The sequence below is a fragment of the Sarcophilus harrisii genome, chromosome 2, assembly GCF_902635505.1.
Source record: "Sarcophilus harrisii chromosome 2, mSarHar1.11, whole genome shotgun sequence".
In the NCBI taxonomy this organism is placed as follows: domain Eukaryota; kingdom Metazoa; phylum Chordata; class Mammalia; order Dasyuromorphia; family Dasyuridae; genus Sarcophilus; species Sarcophilus harrisii.
The window spans coordinates 117,122,089-117,140,163 of NC_045427.1; the positions used below are offsets into that span (position 1 = coordinate 117,122,089).

An 18,075-nucleotide genomic window follows, 5' to 3' on the forward strand; every position below is an offset into this window, starting at 1 on the left:
AGTTTAAAAACTTTTCATATAATCTTCAACAGGGGACGGAAAAAACCTCCTCTTATCTGTTATTGAATATAGGAGAAAATGACTTGGAAAATGCATATTCCCTGTAGGAATTCGAAGAACTAAACTTTAAAAAACTTTAAATGGAGCAAACGCCAGTTTAGCCACAGACAACTGAAAAAAAAATCCCAAGGATAAGAGATTCAGAGATATGAAACCTTTGAAACCATAGAGTACACCTCATCCATTTTGCTAATACCCTGCAAAATTAAGTAATTTGCCACAGAACTGCAGAGCTAGATTTGAACCCAATATTCTCTTTTCAAATCACTAATCTTTCCATCACAGCATTAGCCTACCTGCATGGTTCAACAATTTACTTGGGAATTTGTTAAAGGCAAAGATGGCATGTTCATGAAATTTGCAAATGACACAAAAATTTGTTAATTCATTGAATGAGTTAGGATACAAATATATCTCAGCAGGCTACAATATTGGAACAAATATAAGAAGATGAAATTTAATATCAACAAATCATAAGTCTTTATTGGGTTTTAAAAATCTTGATTTTTGGCTCTAATTACCTGCATTAATTGGAGAGCATGGAGGTGATTCTGGGTTCTCAAAAATCTGGGCCAGTAGAATCTGAACTCTCAAATTTCCTACAAGTTGCCTAACAATGGATTGTCCATCTATTGTCCAAGAAACATCCTTAATAAGTGTAGAAGGATATTAACTAGAAGAGGTGGCAACCAGACTATTATTTCTCTTGACCCTAATCACTCATGAACAGATTACTAACGCATGGAAGGGTTTTATGTTCTCTATGGGTAGATATAGAAGTCACACAGATGAAATCACACAAATATTGAACTAAAAATGTCATGTCTTCTAAGATATCTTTCCTTTTCATTCCATCCAAATGACAAAAATCCTAATTCAGGCCCTCATCATCTCTTTAGATTATTTACAAGTCTCCTAATTGAACACCTTTCTGTCTCCCTCTACTTCCAATTCAACATCCACAAAGCTGCCTTGAAGATTTTCTCTAGAAGCAGTGGTTTCCTTTAAAGATCAATTTCTTTTTCTTTTTTTTGGTCTTGGATTGTTTTATTGAAATTTTTGCCTACAGTCCGATTTTTCTAAATCATTAGGTCATTGGTAACTCACATAGCTTCCTGAAAACAAACCTAACATCAATTCAATTGAATTCAAGAAACATTTATAAAGACTACAATGTGATGGAATCTACTATAGGCCTGAGGATTCCAAAGATCAAAATGAGAGCAGTGTCTTTCCTTAATGACTTGCTGGGCTTGAAATGACAAGTAGGATAAAGGTGATTCAAAAAATCAACTTCTTTAAGAAGCCTTTCCTGATCTGCTTACTTGTTACTTTTCTACCTTTCCTCCAATAATTATGAATACATTTATCTTTTTTATATGTTTTCTTCTTCTAATAGAAGGCAAGCTCCTTGACAGCAGAATCTATTTTTTGCTTTGTTTCCTCTCTCTCTATTCCCAGAATCCAGCACAATACCTTGCACACATAGTACACCCTAAATGACGACTTACTTGTAGGATTAGAGTGGTCTGTCTGTATAAATTGGTATGCATGTCATAAATGGATTAATGAAATTGAGGGGAAACCTTGAAGACCAAAGCACAGATATCTGAGATCTTAGTTCTAAGAAACAGCTGTGACTTCGAAATGTATCCATATCCACAAGATATGCGAAAAATACCAAAAGAAGGATGATAGGTCAATTTGTCTACAGAAGTGGAAAGGAGACCTGTTACAAATATGAAGATAAGAATGTGTGAATTGAGAAACTACTGTATTAAGATGCATGAGAAAATATCCCCAGAAATTTGCTTAGAAGACAGGACATCCTAGAAAATGGAGTATAACTAATGCTCTTTTTTTCTTCTATAAAAAACATGTTTGCCTGTATCTAATGGGAAGAAAATGAAATAATGTTAGCAATCAGTTTTGAAAATTTTAAATAATGTTAAGAGTCTAGGGAGATGGAGAAATTATATTAATTTATGACTTATAATGGTTCATGACAAGGAGTGAAACCTCCAAATTGAGCTAAACTTCAAACAAGACTGGTTTATAAAAATCTCATTAATTGCTAATTTGTGAAACATAACAAAGATGACCTCTAAGGGGTGTTAGCACATTTTCTAGATGAAAGAATAAGGCTCAAGGATATTAGGAGGGTAGCATCAAAGGCTTCAAGGGTCAAGTCTCCCTCTTTCTTTTACAAGTAAGGAACCTGAGACCCAGGAAGATGAAGTAAGTGACTTATCCAAAGTCACACAGGTGATAAGCTGCAGATCTGGCAGTGTTTCTACTTTATTTATTTATGTGTGTATTTGTTTATTGATTGATTGATGAGATAATGGGAGTCAACTGATTTGCACAGATGCACACAACTAGTAAGTGTTTCTTCCTGATTCTAATCATAAAAATTAACCTGTTACTGTGATTTGTGTTTACTCAAAGGAATTAGTGGGAGGATGGGGGGAAAGCTGTCTAGAAGATTTTTTTTCCACAAGATTAAAAGAAGATGAATGAATATTTGAGCTGGATGAGATGAGTTCTTTTACTAGGTTTTAGCCCATGGTCAAATCCCATATTGCAATGGTGATAAATATTTGGCCTTCGGCATGTTTATCAGCATTTATGATAGGAAATTTGCCATTAATTTGGCAGAACATCTTGTTGAATTGTCAGTTCTTTGTTCTTAGAATTTAGAGCTCAAAGTAATATTAAATATCATTTGTTCTAACTCCTTCATTTTATAGATAAAAAAATAAGAACCTGGAGGGGAGGTGATAAGACTTGACCAGTGTCACAAAAGTCATAAGTAGCAAAGCTGGGATTGAGATCTATGACCTCAGTCTCCAAATCTACTGCTCTTAGCTTAAGCACAGCCACCTTCTCTCAGAATCCTTAACTGATTAAATCAGAATGTAGGTATATGGCCCAATGCAAATGAATAGAATCCTTTTCTCATTTCCTTTTGGCAGTAAATACTGCTTTTTATCCAGCATCCATATGGAGTTTTAATTTGTGTGACATGTCAAGGACAGCCTTGAAGGGAAAAAAAATTACAAAAGAGTAACCGAAGGGGATATGGAAGCAAAGAAGTTCAGTCCCAAATGTTCTGCCTTAATGAAAGGGTGTGTGTGTGTGTGTTTTTTTTTTCAAATATTCACTGAATTAATATGAAAGCCTTACAGATTTCTTTAGATTTAGAATTGGAAGAGACTTTAGAGACTGTTGTTCTACCCCATCTCCCTCTCTTCCTAATTCCTTCCAGTATTTTACAGAGTATTGAACTAAGGCCTTAAAAAGTGGGAGTGACTCATGTTTAACTTATATCAGATTGCTTGCTGTCTAGGGGAAGGGGGAGAAGGAAGAAAAATTTTGAGCACAAGATTTTACAAAAGTGGATGATGAAAATTATCTTTGTATGTATTTGGGAAAAAATTTTTTAAAGTTATTTAAACCCCGCTAAAAAGACTTGCCCCAAATCACCCCAACAGTTATCCCTGGAGATAGGATCTGAAGCAATATCTTCTGGCTCTACAGCTAGCACATTATCTGCTACATCATGGTACATTCTTACATAATGGCAAGATTCAAAGGCATTCTAGAATGGCAAGTTTCACCAAAATCCAGGGTCATGTCCACATCAGAATAGAACAAGATGATTCCATTGTTCCAAAGACAAAGCATTAAGATTGCAATTCCATTGGATAATCACACGAAAATAATGGTCTGCGAAATACCCAATCTCTTATTAATAAATGGTAAACACTCTAGCACATTTTCTCAAGCAAGAGAGAATATACTTCCATTAGTTATGTTTCAATTTTCAATATTTTTCACTAAGATGCATTTTGCTTCATAGGTTTCTATCAATGATCAATTGATTTAAGTCTGTCTTTCATACATTCAAGGCTTCAGAATTTATATACCATTTAAACCTGGGTATGAAAAACTGAGTTTGTGGTGGTTGTTATTGTTGTTTAAAGTATGGGTTTAAAAAAATTGGGGGAAAGCCAAAACAGAAAGCTAAAAAGACCTTCAGGTTTGCCATTAAAAAAAAAAAAATAGAAGTGACCTCTCCAATGTCACAGAGCACAGAATAAAATGAGGGTTGGAACTAACTCCCTGATTCCGAATCCAGAACTCTTTCTACCAGATCATGCTACCCCCTTGCTGCTTCTTCTACCTTCCAGAATAACTGCGGCAATCTGGCAGCTTGGTACAAATAGGGTGGATTGGTTAATAAGATTGCTTTCCTCCTCCTACCCAACTGAGATCCTGGCATTGAAGAAATAAGAGGTTTATTTGATTGGTTATTTTTTAGTTTAAAAAAATCAAAGTGGGTTTCCAACAGTTACTAGCTGTGTGGCCATAAAGCTGTTATTTAATCTTTCTTAAATTCACTTCCTTATTTGTAAAATGAATGTAATAATAATATCTGTCTCATCATATTGTTGTATGTATGTATGTAAGGCTTTGCCAGTTTTAAACCATTTTAAATATGAATGGTATGTCTATGAAGGAGATAATTAAGAGGATTAGATTCAAGAGAGGACAAGTTTGGGTAAAATGTTAAAATTAGAGAGTTTAGGCAGCCAGAGAATAATATAAAGACATTTCACTCTGGAAGAAATTGGAGGTAAAGGAGAGAGTAGAAAGAATTATTAAAAAGGCACTAAAAAAAGAAACTTCCATTTTTCGAGGGACTCTGGTGACTCCTCCCAAAATGAAGCATGCAAATGAATTAAGTAATATCTAAGGTCTGTTTCAGTTCTAAAGACCATGAATCTCTGAAACAGTGAGGTAGGTGTGTTATAGGCTCCTTAATGCCTGTCCTTGGTCACCTACATTGGAGTTAGGACTGCCCTCAAAGTCAGGAAGAGTTCTGGCCAAGTCCTGCCCCTGGTACTTCACTTAACTTCTTAGTGCTCTCTGTTACTTTCTCAGAAATGGCAGAGGAGATGCTGATTTGCTCCAGAAGCAAGTTTTTTTCATATGGAAATTCCCTGTGCAAATACAACTACAGATATCTATCTCTTTAAAATAACAACATTCATCTCTATTCTAACACTTTAGGAAGGAGATTTTGAAAATCACAGAATCTGCTATAGTAATTTAGAAACCATCCTTGAACAACAAAACACCCTAATATGTCCCCAACAACTGGTCATCTATCGTTTGTATGAAGATCTTTAATAAGTGGACTCTTCCAACTCATCTAATAGTGCTTTTTAGATAGTTCTAATTATTAGGAACTTTTTCCAGATGAAGGCTAAATACGCAACTTTGGAACTTTCACTAATTACTCCTAATTTTCTGGATCCAAGCAAAGGAAATCTAATCCCCCACCTCCACATGACAACTTTTCATGATTAAGTTCTTCCCTAAATCTTCCAGATTACTTCAACAGACCATCATATGGCAAACAGTGGGAGCTTAACAAATAGTTGTTGAGGAATAAATTATTGCATTTAAAACAGATTTCTACACCCTTATCTTTCCTCTTTCAAAACTCTTTTTATCAGTTCAATAAAAACAAAAAGAAGAAAAAAAGGAAAGCATAAGCAGTACTTTTCAAACATCTGTGTTCCTGGATAAGATAATCTTTTCTCTTTTACTTAAATCCCTCATAAGTGAGAATTTTGTTAAAGAAAACAACACTGTGAGAGAATACCTTTTAATTAATTTTTTCATTGCCTTAAAGAAAGAGTACTTACCTCATCCAGAAGAATTTAGAAATTAATTCTATCAGACATTTAAAGAGCAATTACATTATAAAAATTATTCTTAACAGTAAAAAAAGAAGGTGCTTTATGAGAAAAACATGGTGTAGATTCCCAAATCAGGGAGTGATAAAGCAGAGGGGATAAAACATCATACAATATTACTAATAATTTTTTCCTAACCTGAGATTTTATCTGTGTAGGGAATTTCCAGAAAGAATATTCCCTCCACCAATGCAAATTACCAATTTTTCTGAAATTTAACATTTTAGAAAGTTACCTAAGCAGTACTAAGAGATTAAGAGCCTTGCTCAGTGTCCTATTTGTCAGTAAGTGTCAGAGATGTATGTATTTGAGCTCAGATCTTCAGAACTCCATGGAAGATTTTCTATACATTGTGCTATGCTTCCTTTCATCATAATGGATATTGACACAAAATATTATATTTCTAGCAGAAATTATAATGATATATTCAAAAGCATTCATTATTCTCATGTTGGATTTATACCAGATATGCGTAAATGGTTCAGCATTGAGAAAACAGCATAGTTTATATAAATATATGTAATATATAATATATAAAAAACAAAATCATATGATTTTATGAATAAAAATATTCTCTCTCTCTCCCCTCCCTCACTCCATCTCTTCCCAGTGGAATGTAGAATCTTTGAGAGAGACAGACAGACAGAGACAGAGATACAAGAGACAGAGGAGAGAAAGACAGGGACAGAAACAGAGAAAGAAACAGAGAGAGAGGAGAGAGAGAGAGATTCCCTCACTTTCTTCACTGAAGTTTCTTAAAGAAGTGGCCCTTCTTGTCAAAGGCAATTCCTCTGCTCGGACCCTTGATCCTCTCCTGCTTTTTTGAGCAGATTGTCCTCAATATCAACACCATTTTCTTTCTAATCTTCAATCTCTTCCAAATTACTGACTTTCTCTGCTGCCTAGACATACCACCCCTCCCTTATCTTTACATTCTCCCTATCTATAGCATTTTATCATCCCCCTTCACTTCTTGACTAAATGCCTGAGAGAAAGTCTTTTACAAGTTTTACATTTCTCTCCTTTCACCCAGTTATATCCTCATTCAATCTTATTCAAGTGAAATAGTTCTCTATGCCTTAGCATTGGCCTTACCTCTTGCCTAAAATGCTCTATCCTTTCATCTCTGTCCTTTGATTTCAAATCTTAGTTCAAATCCAACTTTCTATCAGAGGCCTTTCCCAGTTTCCTTAATCTGCAACTGTTAATTCCTCAGAAATTACTCCACACCCCACCCCATCTTGTATTTATCTAATTATTCAGGTGTTTTGCTCCTTTGTTAGAATATAAGCTCCTCAAAGGCAGGAACTGTAATTATTGTTTTATTTTAACAAAGTCTCTCATACAGTAAGAACTCGATAAATGCTTTGTGGTTAATTAATTGAAATATTCATAATAGCACTCTTTGAAATTGCAAAATACATTTTAAAAAGATAAGTGGCTATCAATTTAAGAATGATTGTGCAAATTGTAGCGTATGAATGTTATTGCATTTTAAGGAACAACTTACATGAAGAATTCAGAGAAGCATAATAAGAATTGTGTGGACTGATGCAGTGAAGAAGAAAAAAACATAATTTAGAACAAATGCAATTAACATTATTGGTTCCAGATAATTAATGGAACTTTTTCTTTCCTCTTAGTAAAGAAGAGAAAAACAACAAGTATGGAAGGTTATATATATTTTGTCAATAAAAGCAGCTATATGGAATGATTTTGTTTAAGGTTGTTGTTATAAGAAAAGGTACAATGTGAAATAAGAATGTGGATTAATGAGAAGTAACTGGTATTCAAAAATGACATTAAATTTCTAAATCCTAAAATGATTTAAAGGGAGAGAAACACACTGATACTGGAGATAGCTATCTTCCATTTCTTTAAACCCCCAATAGATTAGCAATATAAGAAACACCAAAAGTGTGAATAGCCCAGCAGGTGAAACTGCTGGTGATCTCCATCTTGCTTTCACTCCATCCCTAATGACTATGTGCATGATAATATATTAAGCTGAAGATACAGAGATGAACAAGATATGGTCTGTGCCCTCAAGGAGTTTACAATTTAGTAGTACTCAAAAGCAAATAAACAAAATAAAGCAGAAGTCTTCTGAGCATCTCAAAGATGCTATGAAAAATTTTAATGTCACTGCTGTGTGGTTCTTGGTTGAAGCAGGTTTCCACAACATTCATGATTAGGCTAATGGCATTGTATGACAGCAAGGAAACATCAAAAAGAAAAAATCAAGGAAGTAAACAAGCCCCAAACTTCTCAGGAGGAAATATGTCATATTATAGACACAATAATGAGATGTTGGCATCTCATTATTGACCCTGAGTATTTATTAAGTTCCCAAAACATGGCACCATGAAGGAGAGAAGAGACTTTTTAAGGAATTTTACAATCAGACATCTTAAAATATTCAAACATATTAATAAATGAGGCTCCAAAAGAATTGGGTGCCTTGCCGAGGATCACACAGTGAGTGTATGAGATAGGATTAGTCTTTGAGATCTTTACAAGTTGAGCTCTTATTTCAATATCCTCCCTGTTGTCCCCCAAGGACTAGCATATGATACAAAACATTAGGGGGTTCTATATTCTAATAGAATTGCCAACATGTTTTCATTTTTATATGGCCATTAATGAATGATTCTCCTTAAGAAACTCTTTTACTTGAAACTAAGAAAAGTAGTGAAAATCTTGTTAGTAGAAGAAAAAGAAACTATAATTTAAATCAAACCCTGAAAGATTAGTGAGAGCTGGGGAAGTCTCAAGATCCATGGTTTTGTCTATCTATGGAAATTCTGGTATGGAGACTCACTCCACCAATTCAGACATAATCTTAAAGAGTTGCTTAGGGCACTTAGAAATTGTGTGGACTTGCCCATGGTCACATAACTACTGTGTGTCAAAGCAGAAAGTGAACCCTATCAAACCCTGGATCCAAGATTGGCTCTGTTATTCATGATCTTAAAATACACTTATTTCATTTTATTTGTAGTGCTTATTAAAGTATTCATATATGGAAGATCTCCAGCTAGGGCATGCAAGAGATTGGAGAAACATAATCACTACCTTCAAGGACCACACAGTCTAGTAGGGGAACTAAGACACAAATCTAAATGTCTAAACATAAAATAGAATATGACAAATACCTAAAATATGTATAAAATGAGACATATAATTTGCTCCTAATGGATGAGGAAAGGCTTATCTATCTTTGATACTAATGAATGTAACATTAGAACTTGCCCTTTAAAAGCATTTATGACTGATAGCAAGTGCTACAGTGAGTAGAGTACCAAGTTTGGAGTCAAGAAGACTCAGCTTCCTGAATTCAAATCTGGCCTCAAAATCTTATTAGCTATGTGACCTTGGGCAAGTCAAGTCACCCTGTTTAACTCAGCTTCCTCACCTGTAAAAAGGACTGGAGGAGGAAATGACAAACCACTCCAGTATTTTCGCCAAGAAAACCCCAACTGAGGTTATGAGAAGTCAGACATGACTGAATAACAACAAAAGTGACCAGTAGTCACATAGTAGAGCATATAGAATGCTGGACCAGGAGTCAGTAAGAACTTCAGATTTTGATTACATTCTTAACATTTTTGAAAACCTGGGTAAGTCATTTAAACTGTCTGACTCATTAGTAAAATAAGAATAATAATAGCATCTATCTTGTAGAGTTATTGTGAAAATAAAATGATTTAATATTTGCTGAGTGTTTTCCCCAGCCAGATTTATTTTTTCATTTATTTGGATTTTTTTCTTTTTTTCTTTGATTTTCTTTGATAACATGAAAGAGGCCATTCTGCCCCAATCTCTAATTAACCTTAATCACAGTCAAACTGAGACCTGTTGAAAACTTAGCTTGAAAAGACCAAAGTCTCCCACTGCATCCAGGGCCATCTGATCTATATCTGGCCACTGTTGGCCTTTTGGTGGGATGGTAATTTTTCCACATATGATGATAATATTTTAATTGTAAATGCCCTTGGTAATCAATCAATTAACTTTTATTTAATGGCTACTTTGTACCAGGGACCATGTTAAGATTTGGAGATGATAAAGCCTTTGTTACTATGATTCCAGTTCCAAATCTTCTCAGTATATATTTTCTTGGATTTGATGTACCCCTGAGATGGCTTTTTAGGGCTTTAAAATGCCCAGTTCTTCTCCTCTCTCCCCATTCCCCATCTCCAATTTGACTCTTCTGCTCATAGGAATCTTCCTGAGATTATCCCTCTGCCTGAGTGTTGAAAGTTGAGCTTTTGATGGGGACTTGACAGATGGAAACTTCCAATCTCTTTATTTTGCATAGATTCATTATGCAGATGAATTCTTAGTCAGAAGTTAATCTGCCCAATTCTTTGTAAGAACAGATTTGGACTGGAAAGAGTCTTAGAGATCTAGTCCAATCACTTCATTTTAAGGAGAGGTGAAACTGAGCCTTGAAATAAGTAATGAATTTAGATGTCTGATTTGTGAATTCACAAATAACATGCAGTTGATCCAAGATGCTAATATTTGGAATTATCTTGTGAATTTTTATTTTAAGAGAAATTTCCTTTATCAACCCTCATCTTCTTGTGGGTGATTTTTAATTATATTCATTCACCTATCCCTACTGTATATGACTTTGGATAGATCTGCCATAAAGAAATGTATTTGGGGAAAAAAGATGAGTACCTAATTTATAAAGAAATAGTCAGTCAGAGGGAATAGATCATTTGTTCCCTGAAGTAATGTTCTAATTGGAACATAAACCCATCAGGGTATATGCCATCTTTCGTATTTAAAATTTTATTAGTCTTCTAAGAACCAAATGCTGAGCTAACAATTTAATGTGGAAAAACCTAAGAATAGAGGACTTTTTTTTCCAACTAATATAGTGATTGAACCAACATCTAAAGTCAATTCTAACTTTATAAAACCAGAAGCCACATATAGCAACTTTTATTTTGCTTACCCTACGCATTTTTATAATTAACATAAGCATAGAGACAAACTGTCATAGATTTTTGTTGATTCCAACCTAGCTAGGTATAATAACTGTTTTGGGTTGTGTTTTTTTTTTTTTTTTTTTTTTTTGAGAGAGAGTGGAGATACAAGTTTTTTTTTTTTTCTATAAAGAAATTGTAATTATAGAACCAAAAAGGTCACATGTTTTCTAGTGGTTTTGCAAATATCCTTGTACACACATATTTCCTTTGCTCTAATTTAGAAATAATCTAAATTGAATTTCTTTTTAGTTTGCATAAGGAAAAGATAGATATTTAGTGGTAACTAAAAACTCCCTTTTTCCTGATTAAGAATGAAAACAGGTAAAAATGTAAAAAGTCAACCTATTTAAATACAATCCAAAAAACATATTTAAATGCTCAACAGAAAATTTTTATATGACCTGCTTACAAATCTGGAATTTCATAATAACCTTTGATTTTCATCTGAAGTACTTTCATTCAGGTCATTTGAACACCAGATTCATGCCCCAAACAACATCACTTCTTAATTATAATCATCAAAAGCAAAGCCCATAACTGCACAACTTAAATACCCACTAGGCCTCCAAAAACACAGGCTTGAGCTACAGTTTTGTCTGCAGAAGACTTTAAAGTATTAACACAAAAACTGAAGATAGCTGAACTTGACATCTCTCAAGTGATGGTCTTTTTGCAAAGGCCTCTTGTCCAAGTAGTATCAAGATCCCTCCGTTGGGGTTACTCAGCATTAAAATGGCAATTTAGTCCATTGAAATTCAATTTATATCATCTGCAGAGCAATTCTGAGACAGTGAAACCTTTACAATGCAGACCACAAGTGGAGTCGGAGAAAAGAGATGAAACAGATGGCTGCTGATCATGTGTCAGAAATGAAGGATAGTTTCTTTTTTATTTTGTATGATTTTTTTTCCCTGTCTCGTTGGAGGGGTGGGGTGTTGACTGGGCGGGTAGGGACTTGGACAAGGGAGGAAGAAAGAAAACAAGACAATAGGATAGGCTGAAGACTCCATGGCAAGCATTCTGAAGAAGGCCAATACCAGGTACATGGCTTCAAAACAAGCTTATACTTGTCCTTGCCTCACAGATGCACCAAAGAGACAAATGAAAGGGGGGGGGGGGGGAGAAGAAAAAAAAAGGAGAAAGAGGAATCTGCTCTCAAGGATAAACAAAAATGTTCTGACTTTCATGGGCACTGGCCCCTGAGTGATTGGACGTCCTGAAAAATGAAAACATACTCAGAACACAATTACGTGCCAGTCTCTCTTAGCCAAATACTTCCAGGTTTTAGATCATCCACCTCCTTATCCTGCTCCTTAATCAGTGAAATAGCTGCAAAGTGTGTTTCTGTGTATGTTGCTACCAGGCGCACAGGAGAGTAAATTATGCAGAAACCATGAAATCACAAGCCAAACTGAACACAAATTTTTATCCTCTAAAAGGTGGGGGAGGGCAGAAGGGGAAAAAAAACAAACAAACATTCTTTTCTTAAAAAAAAAAAAAAACTCACCTGTAATTGAAATAAACCAAGATGAAAATGAACGTTCATCCACCCTTCTGTCATAGCAAAATAATTTATTACTATTTTATGCAAACCAGTCCAGGGGATTACACTCCAGAGATGTTCATTTCATAGGGCCACGGAATAAGACCATCCTCAATCTTTGGGTATTTCCACGACAGGAATAAGCACAAAAACACCCCGACGCTGAGAAATACATCACGAATATTTTTAAATGTCAGATGTTCCCCTATGGAAGTACATCTCCTATGCGACAGATTTTAAAATAACCTCCCAAATAAATCAATAGGTAGACTAGCCCTTCCCGCCCCCACGACTCCTTACCTCCTCACAGCATCTTCTCCATAACCGCTCTTCGGCTGTGGCCAATGCTGAGCTCCGAAGTCCCCCCAGCTAATGTGCGGAGGATGCCTCTCCATCCATCCTCAGTCTCACACTTGTCAGAGCTCTGAGGATGTGCTGCCTGCCCGCACCTGGCGCCAAAGCCTCCTCCAGGACACGGCTCCTTCACCGGAGGGGCAATTAAAGACAGCAGCGGCGGCTGCTCTATGACAAAGGTTTTCTTTCCAGTCCCCTCCCTTACAGCCTTGCGATCAAAATTAAATCCATCTCCCGCAGGAGGCTTCAGAGCAATGAGAGCTTCACTGTTGCCTATACTGACAAAGGGAAGGACCGGGTGCGTGCGGCGCTCCCTCTCGTGGCTAAGAGACCCCAATGCAGCTTCCAAAGGAACCTTGCTGCAATCCCCACCTACTCTCTCCTGCTGCAGTCTGGAAGATGATGCAACAGACCAGATTTGATGTCATAGACTGTTAGAGCTGTAAGAGGCCCCAGAGATGCTCTAATAGAAGCGCCTTATTTTTGCAAGAGAAAAAAGTGATTTGAGATCTTGAAACAAGTTAGTGGCAAAACAATATTTAAGAATTTTTCAGTTGCAAGGGTTAATGTTGAAAAATTATCCATGCATAGGTTTTGAAAATAAAAAGCTTTCATTAAAAAAAAAGAACTTTTCAGATTGCATCCAAATACATGTGTTGCTATTAAAAAAAAAAGGCCAAAAATTATAACTAGCAATCACCATTGACATTTTGTTCTGGGAGGGGATGGGGTAAGATTTTTAAATTTGAGTTTTGTTAGCAGTGGCAATGTGATGTGGTGAAATGTAAGGGAATTCTACTTGTGAGCTGTTATAGTAAGAAGTGCTCCTTGGATTTCAGTTTTCTCATCCACAAAATAGAAATGTATGGGAGAAAATTGCTTTGTAAGCCTTAAGGCGCTATACAAAATCTTCATCTTATGTACTTGATCCTTAAGAATTAATTTTTCTGTTTATGGAAGTCCTTTTTGTAGTGGCAAGAAACTGGAAAATGAATGGATGCCCATCAATTGGAGAATGGCTGGATAAGTTATAGTATTTGAATGTTATGGAACATTATTGTTCTATAAGAAACGATCAGGAAGATGATTTTAGAAAGGCCTAGAGACACTTACATGAACTGATGCTGAGTGAAATGAGCAGAACCAGGAGATCATTATACACAGCAACAACAAGACTTTATGATCAGTTCTGATGGACATGGCTCTCACCAACAATGAGGTGATTCAGACCAGTTCCAATAGTCTTGTGATGAAGAAAGCCATCAGCACCCAGAGGACAGTGGAACTGAATGTGGACCACAACATAGCATTTTCACTCTTTTTGTTGCTGTTTGCTTACATTTTATTTTCTTTCTCATTTTTTTTTCTTTTTGGATCTGATTTTTCTTGTGCAGCATGATAAATGTGGTAGAAAAATTATACATGTTTCACTTATATTGCCTTATTTGCCAACTGGGGGGAGAAGGGAGGGAAAAAATAGAACATAGGGTTTTGTAGGGGTGAATGTCAAAAATTATCCATGTATATATTTTGAAAACAAAAAGCTATAATTAAAAAATGAATAATTTTTCTCATTTTTCCTTTATCATACCCTCTCTTTTTCTCCTATCTATTCAGTATTTTGTGATCAAAAATATGTTCAGTTTTACTGCGTCCTTATAAAGAGTTTTAATGCATCCTTTAATATTGGCATCCCCTAAGTCTATCATCTTGTCATCCTAGAAACTTGCATTTCTCATCTTTTTTCACTAGAAAGTTGTCTTTGTGATTTCTTCTTCCTAACTACTCACTCACCATCTCCTTGGAATGTGATTTTTGACATCAATTTTCTGAAACAGTTCTCTCCAAGGTTGACAACTATCTTTTAAATGATGAATTGCATGAATTCTTATCAGTCCTTATTTTCATAGAATCATAGAATTTTAGAAATGGAAGGGACCTCACAAGCTCTCTAATCTAACATACATCTGAAAAATGTACACCTCACCCTATAGTACACCTCACAAGTGGTTATCAAAACTCTCCTTGAAGACCTTCATTGAAGGGAAGATTTACTAAACCTCCTGTGCCAGCTCATGATGATTTGTGATATACTAATGATTAGAGTTTTCCTGATATCAAACCTAAATTTGTCTCTTCAATTTTCACCCATTGATTGTTATTGGTTTTTCCTTTATTCTTATTTCTAAAAATTCTTTATTCTATATTTTCTTATTATGCTTTCAAACCTCTAACACACATACAAAGAGAGAGAGAGAGAGAGAGAGAGAGAGAGAGAGAGAGAGAGAGAGTGAGTTTAATCCTTCTTTAACTTTTCCGTAGCTTTTGATATTACTGCCCATTCCCCCTCTTCTTTCTTGGCTTCCATGAGACTACTTTCTCCTACTATTATTACCTACATGAACTCTCCTCATCTCCTTTTCAGGCTTACTATCTGTCACCTGCCTCTGAAGCATAATCTTTTTCTCTTTTCTTTCTGTATTCTCTCCATAAATGATTTAATTAGATCCCATGAATTCAATTATCACTTCTAGCAAAATTTATATTTCTAACTCCAATCTTTCTCTTATTCTCCAACCCTAAATTTCCAACTCTTTGCTGAACATTACCACCAGCACTTTAAACTCAATATGTTCCAAGCTATATCTACCCCAAACTCCTTTGCCTCCAAACTTCCTAATTTCTGTTTCAGTTACTACAATAATCTAGATTCAAAAGCTCAATCATCCTAGATTTTTCCTTTTTTGACCTATGACCTATATTTATTCAGTTACTAAGACTTGTCCATTCTACTTCCACATTTTTTGTATTCTTTCCTTTCTCTCTACTCATGTGGCTGATACCCATAGACTTTCTCTCACCACTCACCAAGATTGTTAGAATAATAGTCTTGCTGCCCTCTGTTTCCATCCTCTCTTCTTTCCAGTCCTCCCCCAAACAAATGACAAACTAATACTCCTAAATTGAAAGGCTGGCCCTCTCATACCCCTACTAAAAATTTTGATCTGGAATAAAATATGAATTCATTATACTAACATGTTAAGCCTTTAACAACATTTGAGCTTTAGTCCCATTAGTTTCCTTCATAGATTATACCTTATAGCCAAATGGACTATTAGCTACTAGACATTCCACTGGAGAGAATTCATTTAAACAGGCTCTTTTGCTGGAACCCTTTGCTTCCTTATCTCAATCTATCAGAATACTTTTCTTCTTTTAACGTTTAATTCATTTGCCTCCTAATTTTTGCTTTTATGTTTTCAGTGCCCTGTCAAGTACCTGGCAAATAATAATGACACTTAACATTTATATAGTGTTTTAAGGTTCCAAATATATAAATATATATATGTGTGTGTGTATATACATATATATCTATATATATATATGTATATATACATATATATGTCTCTCTATATATATATTCTTATTTGAGCTTCACAACAACACTATGAGTAAGGTACTGTTACAGCCATTTGAAAGATAAGGAAATCCAAGACAAGAGGTTAAGTGACTTGGCCAGAATTACATAGCTAGTAAATGTCTGAGGCTTTATTTATTCTCACTCAAATCTTTCTACTTGAAGTTCAGGACTTGATTGTTCCCGCTGCTAACACAGCAGAGGATGGGGAGGGGGTGGGAAGGGGAGGATACGCCGTTGAGCCGTGGGAACAGGAAAGCAACTGCTGCCAATCAGCTTCTCTCCCACTTTCAGAATGCCTGCTGGCAGGAGATAAAAGCTGGGAGGCCCAGAATCTGTAGGTGGATGCCCTATACTGTGGCTGCAGAGATGAGTTGTTGACAGAGAAAGAATAAGAGAAACATTAGAGACCTCTTTGGGGAGGATTAGAGGCCTTGTGTTTCTTGGGTCTGATGGGAAGGCCTGAGCCCAGAGCAGGGTTTTGAGCTGCCCGAGGCTGTAGATCCAGAAAATACCAAAGGGCAACTAGGGCTCTTGAGCATAAGGTCAAGCACCACTATATCCTTGGCTAAACCTGGCACACCCTAAGGTAAAATTATTTAGGTCATGCTTCCTGGAATGAGGACATTTAGACTTGAAGAGTTTCCCTCGTCTCTAAAAAGATCATAGGATCAAAGATGTGGAGTTGGAGTGGAGCTTATTAAAGATCATCTAGTCCAATATCATGTTATAGATGAAGGAACAAGTCTAGAGGGGTTATTCACTCACCCGTTGCACAGGTAGTAAATGGCAGAGCCTTATACAAATTTGGACTTTGGACAGTCCAAATGTTGGATTAAATTCAATACTATTTCCACTGAACCACTGTTCCTTTTCCCAATTGTAATACAGTTCCAAAATTTATGTTAAGGAAAAAAAACTTTAATCCTACTCTTACTCCTTTTAATTAAATTGTTTAAGAACCTATTCTAAGGCAGCTAGGTGGCCTGATGGATAGAACACTGGGCTTGGAATCAGAAAAGGCACATCTTTATTAATTCAAATCCAGACCCAGACACTTACTTGTTATGTAACCATGTTTGCCTCAGTTCCTCATTTGTAAAATGAGCTGGAAAAAGAAATGACAAACCACTACAGTATCTTTGCCAAGAAAACTCCAAAAGAGGCACAAAGATACAACAGAATATATGACTGAAATGACTAAGCAACAAAAAGACTCTGACATTAAAAACAAAAAATAATAAAATGAAAAACACTTAAAAACCAGATTAAGTGAAAACTCATTTATAATATGTTTTGGGGAACAAAACCGTGATTTTTGCTTAATCTGTAGAGACAATTATATATTTATAACATCTCCAACACTGGCAGAGGACTGACTACGTGGTAAGCCCTGTCTAACCATTTGTTGAATTGAATTATGTTTGGGGAAACAAGTCCTAACTTATAATCTCTCCATATAATAATAAGCCTTACATTGTAATTAGAAATGGTTAAAGTTGAGAACATAAAGATGATCTATGTTAACTCCCTCCTTTTATAGATGACAAAACTGTGACAAAGAAAGAGGTAATTTTCCTAGAGTCACACAGTGGCTGAGACTAAAAACCCTGATCTGTCTTCAGTTTAATGCTCTACATCACACCATCAATGCTCAAGATTAAATGGGAGCTCTGGAGAACTTATTACTTTTCCTCTATTATAAAGTTTAAACAAGTTCTCTGATATTAATGAATTCTTAACAGTGAGAGGGGCCTTCAGGCCATCTAGTCCAATCTGCAACCTTATTATGACATAAAATATTAATTTATCATATGGAACCTGAATCCCAAAGATTATTAGTATGGGACTCATTCCTCATGAGTGAGTAGAGATAAGTGACCAACACCTGAATAAGGAGTAGGATGGAATTGGAAAGAGCAGAAGAAA

The 18,075-nt window shown here is 35.6% G+C and overlaps 1 protein-coding gene across 1 annotated transcript in view; it reads right to left on the reverse strand.

Annotated features, from left to right (window-relative positions):
• ADD2 (adducin 2) overlaps positions 1-13,033 on the reverse strand; it is a 171,154-nt gene extending 158,121 nt beyond the window's left edge. The window contains exon 1 of the mRNA XM_031950662.1: positions 12,675-13,033. The gene's annotated coding sequence lies outside the window, so the exon portion shown is untranslated. The remainder of the gene's footprint in view (positions 1-12,674) is intronic.
• Positions 13,034-18,075: the final 5,042 nt, after the last annotated feature.